Source organism: Lycium barbarum, chromosome 3, assembly GCF_019175385.1.
Source record: "Lycium barbarum isolate Lr01 chromosome 3, ASM1917538v2, whole genome shotgun sequence".
Lineage (NCBI taxonomy): Eukaryota > Viridiplantae > Streptophyta > Magnoliopsida > Solanales > Solanaceae > Lycium > Lycium barbarum.
The window spans coordinates 149,185,237-149,198,197 of NC_083339.1; positions in this window are offsets into that span (position 1 = coordinate 149,185,237).

The following is a 12,961-nucleotide window of genomic DNA, read 5'->3' on the forward strand; positions in this document are numbered from 1 at the left end:
GTCTCAACTTTTTCAAGGATATATATTTTTACCATATGATCTATGCACATGACTAAGAAGGGACTGAGTGCGATAAGAAAACCACGAGCAGACGATATTGAATTTTTAGGGATAATTTTAAATTATTCGAGCGAATTATTCATGCCTATAATCCATTATTTCATGAACCTTATTTATAACAAGGGCGTTTACTCACGGTGATAAAATCAAGCTATGTTGAACCATATCCTATCCTTTCGGTATATTTAAATCCTAAAGGTAATGTTTTATCCATGCCCTATGTCTCTGACTCAAGAGTGAAGCCTACAAATTGTGCTTCATGCAAGTCACACTTATGCCTTAGTCTTACTTCAATGCTCATGAACTCAAGTCTATACGCCATGGTATGCAGGTACTCATGTAAGTGCCATGTTTTTTATGTACCCATGTCCCATGTCATGCTACGCACGTATTCATGTTTTATGCCATATTAATCCCGTTTCCATGTATGTTCCATGTTACGTCCTTCCGTTTGATGTACACATGCCACGTTTATGTTTTAAGATGAAGTGTCTCCTATAATTCACATGAATGATTCCTTGCTCTCAATCCTTTATGATCCGCTCACGATAATAAGCAAGATATGCCAAGGTATTCCTATCTATGTTTCAGAGCAAACAAGAGTTCCTTTCCTGCACCCTATGGTGCTTATCTCAGGAGTATTCTACTCAGATTCGATGTATTCATGTCATGCCTATGCTAGAGCTTTATGAATATCTATGTTAGGAGCATATTCTTGTTATATGACTCAAGTTTGTCGCATTCACACCGAGTTGTGCTTACATTCAACGCCTAAGTCATACTCTTATATGATATTACCGTAGTGACATACGAACGTCTATGATCAAGTCTCTAAGTGTCCAAATCCTACCCGCGCTTAGTATTCAACCCTTATGTTGTGACAATCATGTTTTCAACATTCACATCCCATGTTATGATATCCATGTTTATACGTATTTGTATCTCATGACAGTTTAGCACTCATGTATTCATGTCAGCCAGTCTTCATGTATTTATGACCCATGTCATGCACATCACGCCTAGGTAATTATGTCATGTTCGTGCCTATTTCTAGTACTCATGTCATTCGTGCCTACAGATTCTCTTCCAAACCCCATGTATAGTAATCATGTAATCATTCAGCCAATATCCGTGTGTTCAGACCAGCTCAGTATTCATGTTAGCCACATTCAAGATGTAGTAATCACGTTATGTCACCTCATGCGTATTAAGATACCCTGTGAGTTATGTGTTGGTACTTTAGTTAGCTGGCAGGCATTTAATATCACGTCCCAAACGATGGCCTGGGTGAAACATGACACTCGGTGCCATACTGCATGTGACCGAGCGAACCACATGGCTTGCTGAATCATCATAAGGCATACATGAGTGAAATGTAACATGAATGTGATGAGCTTTTATAAAATATGAGAATCATAATATTAATAAAATACCGATTTAAAACATGAATGCGGAAACAAGCTAATAAGTGTGAAGTCCTACTAGGCAGATGTGTCGTCCTGTAAATCAGTACCTTGATCATGAGATGCAGGCCCCCGGGCAATAAAAAGGGGACGTCAGCACATTGAATATACTGGGATGTAAAGCAACTGAACGAAATAACATGGGACATGAAAATAACATAATAGAGACTGAACTAAAACATGCTTATGAACATCAGTACATATACATATATAACATGTGTAAAGTATCGTGAGTAGGGAGAGCAGTAAATATAACCGAAAACATGGTCTGGTACTTGCGCCCTACCAGCAGAACACTCATGAGATTTAATGATATTATGAAAGGACCCAGTCATTATGAGAGATCGTCCAAAGCATGGGTCGAGCGATCCTCATCTTACGGTGGCTACGTAGTTTCAGGCTGTTTGAAGACTTCTCGGTAATTAATGCAACTCCCAAAAACATAAACATGGAAAATAAGTGGCACTTGCTGCCCATGGTTTTTCATGAATCATAACTTGCATGTACATGGATATCATTCGTATTATTCCTGCATGAACTTATAAAACATATATAACTTTTCTTGAAAATATCATAATAGTTCATAAACTTGCATGTAAGAACCCATGGAATGCAAGGTATGGGTTTTCATGGATTACGGACAGATTCTCAATAATCATAATGATGTATCAAAAACACAATGAAGAATTTATAACAATTTAATACATAATATAACATGGCGCATGGACTTAGAGTTATTATGAACATGGTTAAAAACCCTAGTTTTCGTAAAGCTTCATACTTTATGGAATAAAAACGTAGGGAAGAACAATGATGTTTCCACACGTAGATAGAAAAGCTAATTACCTGTTAATGCTCCAAGATTGAACTAAAAATTTGAACTTGAAAGAAGAAATTCTAATCCTTGTTCTTGGATTCCCTTAGGTGGGTTCTATTGAAAATCCTATGTTAAGAACATGAAATTCCTACTTAGAATTCATGGGTAATTGATGGAATTCACTTATGATGGTCTTAAGGAGCTTACCTTGATGCTTGGAGAAGTTGAAAGGAGGGAACTTTCGTGTTAGGGCTTGAAAGGGATGAGACTTACGAAATAAAACTGAATTCCCGTCTTTCAATTGTCACAGTCGTGACACTATTACGGACCGTGTTACGGTCCATAACACATGTTACAGTCGGTAACACTAGACCATAACGTGTGTCAAAATTCCAGTGAGGGTCTAAGTCTTGAGGTTGGGTTACGGACACGAGCTACGGACTGTATCTCGTGTTACGGTCCGTACCCTGGGCCATAATACATGTTAGGGTTCGTAACAATGAACCGTCCTTGGGTCCAAGTTACGATACGATGATTTTTCAAACCTTACCCGTTACGGTATGAACGACGGTCCGTAACACATGTTACGGCCCGTCCCTTGAAGCGTAACGCTGGGCTCTTTGAGCTGAAACATATTTTCGATTACAACACTCTCCTTCTTGGGTTTCTAACCCCACCCTGAGTCATAAATATGGTTTAGTACAGACTTATGAGGTGTTACAATATCTCTCGAATGATTGGTCGTGGTTAAGATTGGGACTGGACATAACTTGAATACACGAACATAAAGGAAACATGACATGAAACATGGGGCACTAAATGACGTGATTACATGGAAACATGAATATTAAAGCATGAGACATGAGTTTTAAAGGCATGACCATGAAACGTGAGAAGTGAATGTGTATGGAAACACAACATGGCTAGAAGAGGTAATTACCTGGAATGTTTTCTGCTTGCTCTTCGAACAAATAAGGGTATCTGGATTTCATATCCTCTTCTGCTTCCCATGTAGCCTCTTCAACTTTCTGACTCCTCCACAGGACTTTGACTAAGGCTACTTCCTTAGTTCTCAACTTGTGAACATGATGATCAAGAATGGCTACGGGGATCTACTTATAAGTGAGACCATCCTTGACTATTATAGTATCAGTAGGAACAACCAATGACGGGTCTCCTACACACTTCCTCAACATGGATACATGAAACACTGGGTGTACAACAGCTAAATATTGTGGCAACACAAGTCATAAGCTACTAGACCGACCTTTCGCAGAATTCTGTAATGTCCAATGTATCTGGGAATAAGCTTCCCTTTCTTCCCAAATCTCACAACATCTTTCATGGGTAAGACTTTAAGGAACACCCAATCATTGACTTGGAATTCTAAGTCCCTTCACCTCACATCTGTGTAAGACTTCTGGCGACTCTGAGCCGTTTTCAAAGGCTCCTGAATTAACTTGGCTTTCTCCATAGCCTAATAGACCAACTCCGGCCCTAACGATTCTGCTTCTCCAACTTCAAACCAACAAATCAGTGACCTACACCTTCGCCCATATAGAGCTTCAAATGGTGCCATCCCAATGCTAGCATGATAACTGTTATTATAAGAAAAATCAATGAGGGGTAAGTGATCATCCCAATTACTTTTAAAATCTAGGACAAATGCCCTTAATATATTCTCAAGAGTTTGAATAGTATGCTCTGCCTGGCCATCTATCTATGGATGAAAAGCTGTGCTGAGGTTCACCTTCAGACCCAATCCTTTCTAAAAGGATTTTCAGAAGTTAGCTGTGAATTGAGCACCACGATCTGAAATAATGGACACTGGGGTCCCATGCAATCTGACAATTTCATTAACATATAACTTTGCATAATCTTCTGCTGAATCTATGGTCTTGACTGGCAAAAAGTGTGTCGACTTAGTAAGCTGGTCAACGATCACCCAAATAGAGTCATACCTCCTAGCTGAATGAGGTAGACCTGATACAAAGTCCATATTGATCATTTCCCATTTCCAGACAAGAATACTAATATTCTAAGCCAAGCCACCGGGCCTTTGCTGTTCGGCTTTTACTTGCTGATAATTCAGACACTTAGCTACAAAATCTGCTACATTCTTCTTCATATCATTCCACCAATAAATCTCCTTAAGATTATGGTACATATTAGTGGAACCTGGGTGAATGGAATACATGGAGTTGTAAGCTTCTGACATGATATGCTCTCTAAGCCTATCCACATCTGGAACACATAATCTGCCTCGGTACCTCAAGGTACCATCATCTCCCCCTTGTTCGAAAGACGTCGTCTTATGCTTGTAAATCCTCCCTCTCAGCTACATCAAGTAGGGATCACTAAACTGTTTCTCTTTAACTTCAACCACTAAGGAGGAAAGAGTTTTATTCTGAACAACCACGCTGCTATCTTCGGAGTCCAAAAGTCGAACTCCAAGATTGGCCAAACGGTGGAATTCCTTGGTCATAAATCTCTTATATACATCAATGTGGGCTAAACTCCCCATGGAACGCCGACTGAGAGTATCGACTACAACATTTGCTTTCTACGGATGATAGAGAATATCCACATCATAATCCTTAAGCAATTCAAGCCATCTCCTCTGCCTAAGATTCAGATCCCTTTGCTTGAAGATATACTGCAGGCTTTTATGATCTGTGAAAATATCAACATGTACTCCATACAAATAATGACGCCATATCTTAAGTGCAAAAACCACTGCTGCCAACTCTGATTCATTGGTTGGATAATTCTTTTCATGAGTCTTAAGTTGTCTAGACGCATAAGCAACAACCCTACCATGCTGCATTAAGACACATCTGAGACCAACTCCCGAAGCATCACAATGGACCACGAACCCTTCGGTTCCTTCTGGTAGCGTCAAAACTGGAGCAGAAGTTAGTCTTTTCTTGAACTCTTCAAAGCTTCGCTCACAAGCATCTGACCATTGAAACTTAACCTTTTTCTGAGTTAACTTAGTCAATGGAGCAGAAATAGAGGAAAATCCTTCTACGAAAAGTCTATAATAGCCTGCCAGACCCAAGAAACTTCTTATATTAGAAACTAAGGTGGTTTTGGGCTAACTCTTTACGGCATCAATCTTCTGAGAATCAACTTTAACACCATCACCTGAGATCATATGGCCTAGGAACGCTATTGACTTAAGCCAAAACTCACACTTTGAGATTTTTGTAAAAAGTTCGCGATCTTTAAGAGTCTGCAACACTATTTTGAGATGTTCTGCATGATCAGCCTCACTATGGGATTACACCAAAATATCATCAATGAAGATAATAATGAATAAATCGAGATAAGGCTTGAAGACCCTGTTCATAAGATTCGTAAAAGCAGCTGGCACATTTGTCAATCCAGATAACATAATAAGAAATTCAAAATAGCCATAACGGGTTCTGAAAGTGATCTTCATAATATCAACTTCCTTAACCTTTAACTGATGGTAGCCTGTTATGAGTTCAATCTTGGAATAACATTGGGCACCCTGAAGTTGGTCAAATAAATCATCTATTCTAGGAAGAGGGATACCTATTCTTAATGGTGACTTTGTTCAATTGATGGTAGTCAATACACATGCGTAAGGAACTATCCTTCTTCTGGACACACAAAACTGGCGCACCCCAAGGTGAAACACTAGGCCTAATAAACCCCTTATCAAGAATATCTTTTAACTAGGCCTTTAATATTTTTAACTCTGCTGGAGCCATTCTGTACGGCGAGATAGATATCGGCTTAGTGCTGGGAAGTAGATCAATTCCAAAGTCAATCTCCCTGTCATGAGGGACTCTTGGAAGATATTCGGGAAAGACCTCTGGAAGCTCCTTTACAACTGGGACGGACTGGAGAGTTAGAGTCTGGACATCTGAATCCTTGACTCGAACTAGGTGGTAGATATAACCCTTGAAAATTATTTTTCTGGCTCTTAGGTAAGAAATAAATCTACCTCTAGGTATTACTGAATTATCCTCCCACTCTATGACTGGCTCATTAGGGAACTCGAATCTTACAACTTTGGTTCTATAACATACCGTGGCATAACATTAAGCTAACCAGTCCATACCCATGATCACATCAAAGTCTACCATTTCTAATTCTACTAAGTGAGCTATGGTCTAGCTATAACTGATTCTCCCACTGGGGTGGACACCCTAAAGGGTTCATGCAATTTTTCTGGTTTAATACCAAACTTCTTAGCAACAAATGGGGTTACATAAGCTAAAGTGGATCCTGGGTCAATAAGGGCATATACGTCAAAAGTGAAAACTGTTAGTGTACTTGTGACAACATCTGCACGAGCTTCTATATCCTGACGACCCGTCAACGTATACAAACAATTTCGTCCTCCGCCTGTATTTCCAGACTTAGCTACAGTGTGCCCCTGATGGGCCTAATTATTACGAGGGACTGCTGAATTTGTGGACTGCGTTACGTAACCTCCGATACCCTGTCTAGCTGATGGACGATCTATTTGAATATAGTCATTCTGGCAGCAACTATAGCACTCATTTGTACCTATATGACACTCACCTAAGTGTCTCTTGCTACACTTGCTGCAAGCTGGAATGGTATAGGCTGACTGACCCACAGTAGCCTGAGCATAATAACTTAATAACCTGAAGTTCTGCTTCTTGTCATTTCGGAACTTAGCGACTGGGGCACTTGTTGTGGATGGAGCAGGTCCTGCTGACCTGTTCTTAAAGAATTGCCTATTCCCATTACCGGTGAACTGTCCGATAGACTTGACCCTATTGTTGAACTCCTTGTCTTTCTCTTTCTGCAAGGCTTCCTCCTTCTTCAGCCTTGTCTCATTTCCCTGTACGAAAGCAACCATCCAGACCACTAACAAACCTCCTCACTCTTGCCCTTATATTCGGTATCATAAGTGGAACATGTTTAGCCAGACTAATAAATTCCAAATAGTAGTCCTAAACCGTCCTGCCATTTTGCTTAAGCTTCAGGAATTGCTCAGCCTTAGCTTCTCTGACTTCTATTGGCATGAAGTGGTCTAGGAATGCGCTTGCAAATTCATCCCATGTAGCATCAGGTGCATCCTCACCTTGGGATAATTCCCAAGATTCATACCAAGTGTTAGCAATGCCCTGTAGCTGATGAGCTCTAAAAGTAGCTGCTTCGATCTTCGTAACTGTCATAATCCTGAAGAGCATCAATGTAGTCCTGAGGGTCCTCGTATTTCTTTGTCCCCGTGAAGACTGGGGGAATTCATCCTGATAAAGTCTTTAGTCTTGGAAGACTCTCCATTATTCCCTGAACTTGACTCAGATTCCTGACGCTGGGCCTGAGCTGCTAACAACTGATTGAGCATGTTAATGGCGCTTCTAACATCATTATTAGTTTTGGGTGGATAAACTAGAGTCTCTATTGGAGTAGTAGTCATGGGTGGCGTAGTCTCTGGCAGAGGTAGCCTCTGTCCTTGCAGCATTAGCAACTGCACTTTGGTTGGTAGCTAAGTTCCTCTTCATGTACTTTTTTTTTCGGAGCCATTTCCGAAATATGTAATTCGCATGAGTTAGAATATTCCTTGAAAGTACTGCTTTAACTACACTATCTAGAGTATGAAAGAAGTGAGACAATCCTGAATGTCTTAGTGGTCAACTATTTATATGTATGGGGCCTTCACACATATAAAAGTGACCCCATTGGACACGATTCGTAGACACCCTAAAGACACTTGAACCTAGTGCTCTGATACCAAGCTTTGTCATGCCCTGAACCATGGCCTGGGTGAAATACGGCACTCGGTGCCATACTGCATGTGACCGAGCAAACCACATAGCTTGCTGAATCATCATGAGGCATACATGAGCGGAAATATAATATGAATGTGATAAGCTTTTATAAAACATGAGAATCATAACATTAATAAAATACCAATTTAAAACATGAATGCAGAAATATCATAAGTGGGCCAAAATGGCTATCCGACTCTGAACATCTGACATGACATGTCTGACTAGTCTAGTCTATGAAATCTCTACATAAGTCTGAATATGAAACGTACTCGCTGGGACAAGGCCCCCAACATACCTTTAAATACATACCTTATCATGAAAATAATAAATAATAAATGTCTAAGCCTCGAAAAAGATGGGGCTCACCAACAAGCTGATAAGTGCGAAGTCCTACTAGGCAGATGCGTTGTCCTGTAAATCAGTACCTGTATCGTGAAATGCAGGCCTCTGAGCAATAAAGTCAGTATATTGAATGTACTGGTATGTAAAGCAACTGAATGAAATAACATGGGACATGAAATATCATAATAGAGACTGAACTGAAACATGATTATGAACATGAGTACATATACATATATAAAATGTGTAAAGTATCGTGAGTAGGGAGAGCAATAAATATAACTGACAACATGGTCTGTTACTTGCGTCATACCAGTAGAACACTCATACCTTGCCAGTGACATGAGATTTAATAATATTATGAAAGCATCCAGTCATTATGAGAGATTGTCTTAAGCATGGGTGGAGCGATGCTCATCCTACGGTGGCTACGTAGTTTCAGGCTGCTTGAAGCCTTCTCGGTAATTAATACAACTCCAAAAAATATGAACATGGAAAATAAGTGGCGCTCGCTGCCCATGGCTGTTCATGAATCATAACTTGCATGTACACGGATATCATTCGTATTATTCTTGCATGAACTTATAAAACATATATAGCTTTTCTTGAAAATATCATAATAGTTCATAAACTTGCATGTAAGAACCCATGGAATGCAAGGTATGGGTTTTCATGGATTATGGATAGATTCTTAATAATCATAATGATGTATCAAGAACACAATGAAGAATTTATAACAATTTAATACATAATATAACATGGGGCATGGACCTAGGGTTATCTGAACATGGTTAAAAACCCTAGTTTTTGTAAAGCTTCATACTTTATAGAAAAAGAAGCGTGGGGAAGAACAATGATGTTCCCACACGTAGATAGCAACCCTACATACCTGTTAATGCTCCAAGATTGAACTAAAAATCTGAACTTGGAAAAAGAAATCCTAATCCTTGGTCTTGGATCCCCTTAGGTGGGTTCTCTTGAAAACCCTTTGTTAAGAACATGAAATTCCTATTTAGAATTCATGGGTAATTGATTGAATTCACTTAGGATGGTCTTAAAGAGCTTACCTTAATGCTTGAAGAAGTTGAGAGGAGGGAACTTTCGTGTTAGGGCTTGAGAGGGATGAGACTTACGAAATAAAACTAAATTCCCGTCTTATAATTGTCACAGTCGCGGCACTATTACGAATCGTGTTACGATCCGTAACATTGGACCATAACGTGTGTCAAAATTTCAGTGAGGGTCTAAGTCTTGAGGTTGGGTTACGAACACGATATACAGACCGTATCTCATGTTACGGTCCGTACCCTGGGCCGTAATACATGTTACGATCCGTAACGATGAACCGTCCTTGGGTCCAAGTTACGAGATGGTGATTTTCCAAGCCTTACCTGTTACGGTATGAACGACGGTCCGTAACACACGTTACGGCCTGTCCCTTGAAGCGTAACGCTGGGTTCTCTGAACTGAAACATATTTTCAATTCCAACACTCTCCTTCTCGGGTTTCTAACCCCACCCCGAGTCATGAATATGGTTTAGTGTAGATTTATGAGGTGTTGCATTTGAGAAATGTCGTGAGGGTCTGAATTATGAAAGAAGTCCTACCATAAATTTTGTAGATTCCAGAGTTAGTAGCGATTCTGAACCACTAGTCATAAATCGAGGACAAATGTTTCACGATTCTCATTCATGTAGGTACTACTCAGTTTCATGTTCCCGTGTACATGTTTTTATATAATCATGTATTCAGTTCTCATGATCTATGACCATGTTCCCACGTAACCATGTCAACCTCTTATGTTTTATATCATGTTTCTTTCACGTTCATGTATTCAAGTCATGTCCAGTCTCATTCTTGATCATGACCCATCATTTGAGGACGAATGATCCCAAGGGAAAGATATTGTAACATCCCAGACCTTTAACTTAAACTTTGACATGATTCTAGACTTAGAAAACCAGATAAAGAATGTGGGAATTAGAAATTTCTCTTCAGTTGTCAGATGGAGATTTACGCTCCAGAATACGGACCGTATTTCAGTATACGACCCATATTTCAAATCGTAATTTGGCATCTAAATCACTGTGCATTCTGAAATTTGGCTTGAGGAATATATATTGTTAAATACGGACCGTATTTGAAATACTACCCGTATTTGATGGTCATATTCGGGAATGATGTGCTACAATGTTTCTGTCCTATTGAACATGCTTAATTACGATCCAGGTTTACAGACCGTATTTTGTTCCGTATTTCCCACTTCGCACCAGAAACTATAAATACCTGGTTTCAGTTCTAATTTTTATTTTTTACAAGTCCCTAAACCCTAGAACGACTTGTTCCTCTCCTCCATCCCCAAAACATCAAGGTAAGTCAATCCAAGTCCTTCCAAATCAATTATAACATATGTTTATGAAATCTAAGCATGAAATCATTGTTCCTAATCTAGGGTTTTCAAGAAAATCCAATTAAAGGGAATTCAAGACTAGGCTTTAGGATTCTTCTTCCAAGAACAGATTTTAATACAAGTTTGGAGCATTACCAGGTATGTAGGGTTGCTATCTACATGTGGGAACATGATTGTTCTTCTCCATACTTCTTCTTCCATAAAGTATGAAGCTTTACGAAAACTAGGGTTTTTAACTATGTTCATGATAACCATATTTTCGCATTCATGATTTAAACAAGTATTTCATTAAATTATTATGAAATCTCATGTTTTATAAAAGCTCATCACATTTCATGTTATATTCCGCTCATGTTATGCCTCATGATGATTCAGCAAGCCATGTGTTCGTTTGGTCACATGCAGTAAGGCACCGAGTACCGTGTTTCGCCCAGGACATGGTTCGGGGCGTGACAGACACTTATTTAGTAGTCTTGTCATCTCCCCTTTTCCTTCCTGCAATTATGTCTATATTCCAATTCAAGTTCCAATAAAGCTCTGGAGTTAGCATGGGATAACTATTGTTGTACCAGTGACAAGTCAACTATTGTTATAAAATATTACATTGAGAGTGAAACAAGAGAATTAGAGAGGAAGTTTGAGGAGAGATATTTATTGCCATATTTTGATGATATACATAATAGAAGAAAACACTCTTCTATTTATAGGAGAAAAACTTCTTACCCTCCAAGAAGGGGCGGATCTACCCTTTAGGATAGGGGTGGCATGGCACTAGATTAATAAATTTTTTATATACTTATGTTGTAATTTGCTTAAATTAGGTTAAATATATGATCCTGTCACCTCCAATCATAAATTAGATAAAGGTGCCACGGCTGTTATGTACAAGTTTGAATCTATCTTGAACATTTTTCGACTTCTGTTTTTCTTTGTGCTTTTTACTTCCTTTATATCAATACTTCCCTTTTCAGCTCTCCCGATTTTCTATTTATCTTTTTATTATTTATATTGGCTTTCTTCTTTTTTATTATTTTATCTGCGATCTCTAGCGAGAACACACAAATAGAAACTTCCAAATCCCTTATATTAAGCATTTCTCGTAATCTCAAATCTGTGAGTATCTAAATCGAAAAACATGGGTCTCAATGGAAATTTTGGATTGAGATCAAAATTCAATTTTTTTTTATAATTTCTTTTGTTTATTACTCCCTCCGTCCATGTTTACTTGTCTATATTTGACTTGAGACACTCTTAATAAGCAACAAATAAAATGAGAAATGAATTGGAGTACTTAATAATAAGGGTAAAATAGGTATATAATGGTAAATTATGTCTTGGTTTTTCATACTATATAACTTATAAGTAAAAGTGGACATATATTTTTTGTATAATGGACAAATAAAAATGGACGGAGGGAGTGTATTATAAAAAATTATGCTATTCTATAATTGTTAAATTCAATTTAAATAACTTTAATGCTTAAATTGTGATGGAAATTTCATAAGCATTGCTTAGAAAAACATGAAATTTATGATTTATTTTTGAGAACTTGTAGTTTATCTAATTCTACATTTACTTATGGGGTGTATTTACCTATTGAAAAAATTTTCTATTATTTTTCTTATTTTGATTGGTGTGATTCCCTTATTGAAGATGTTATTTTACTTGTGCAAATTCATTTTTAATATACATAAGAGATGCAAGTCCCTTGGTGAAAATGTTGATTTTACTTCTATTGTTAATGGTGTTAATGAGTGTGATTCGTTGTTGAATATGCTAAATATGTTCGTTTCTTGATTTTTGAGATGTAATTTTCATATTTGCAAATAAAAAAAACCTATAAGTTGACCCGAATAAACTAAAAAGAGATAGACCCAACCCATTTACACTTTCCTAACAAGATGTACATTGAAGAAAATTGTGGCACCCGCCACCTTCAAATTCTAGATCTGCCTCTGCCTCCAAGTAATATATACATATATATATATATATATATATATATATATATATATATATATATGTGTGTGTGTGTGTATATATATATATATATATATATTTACAATAAAGAATGGACATTCATATACTCATA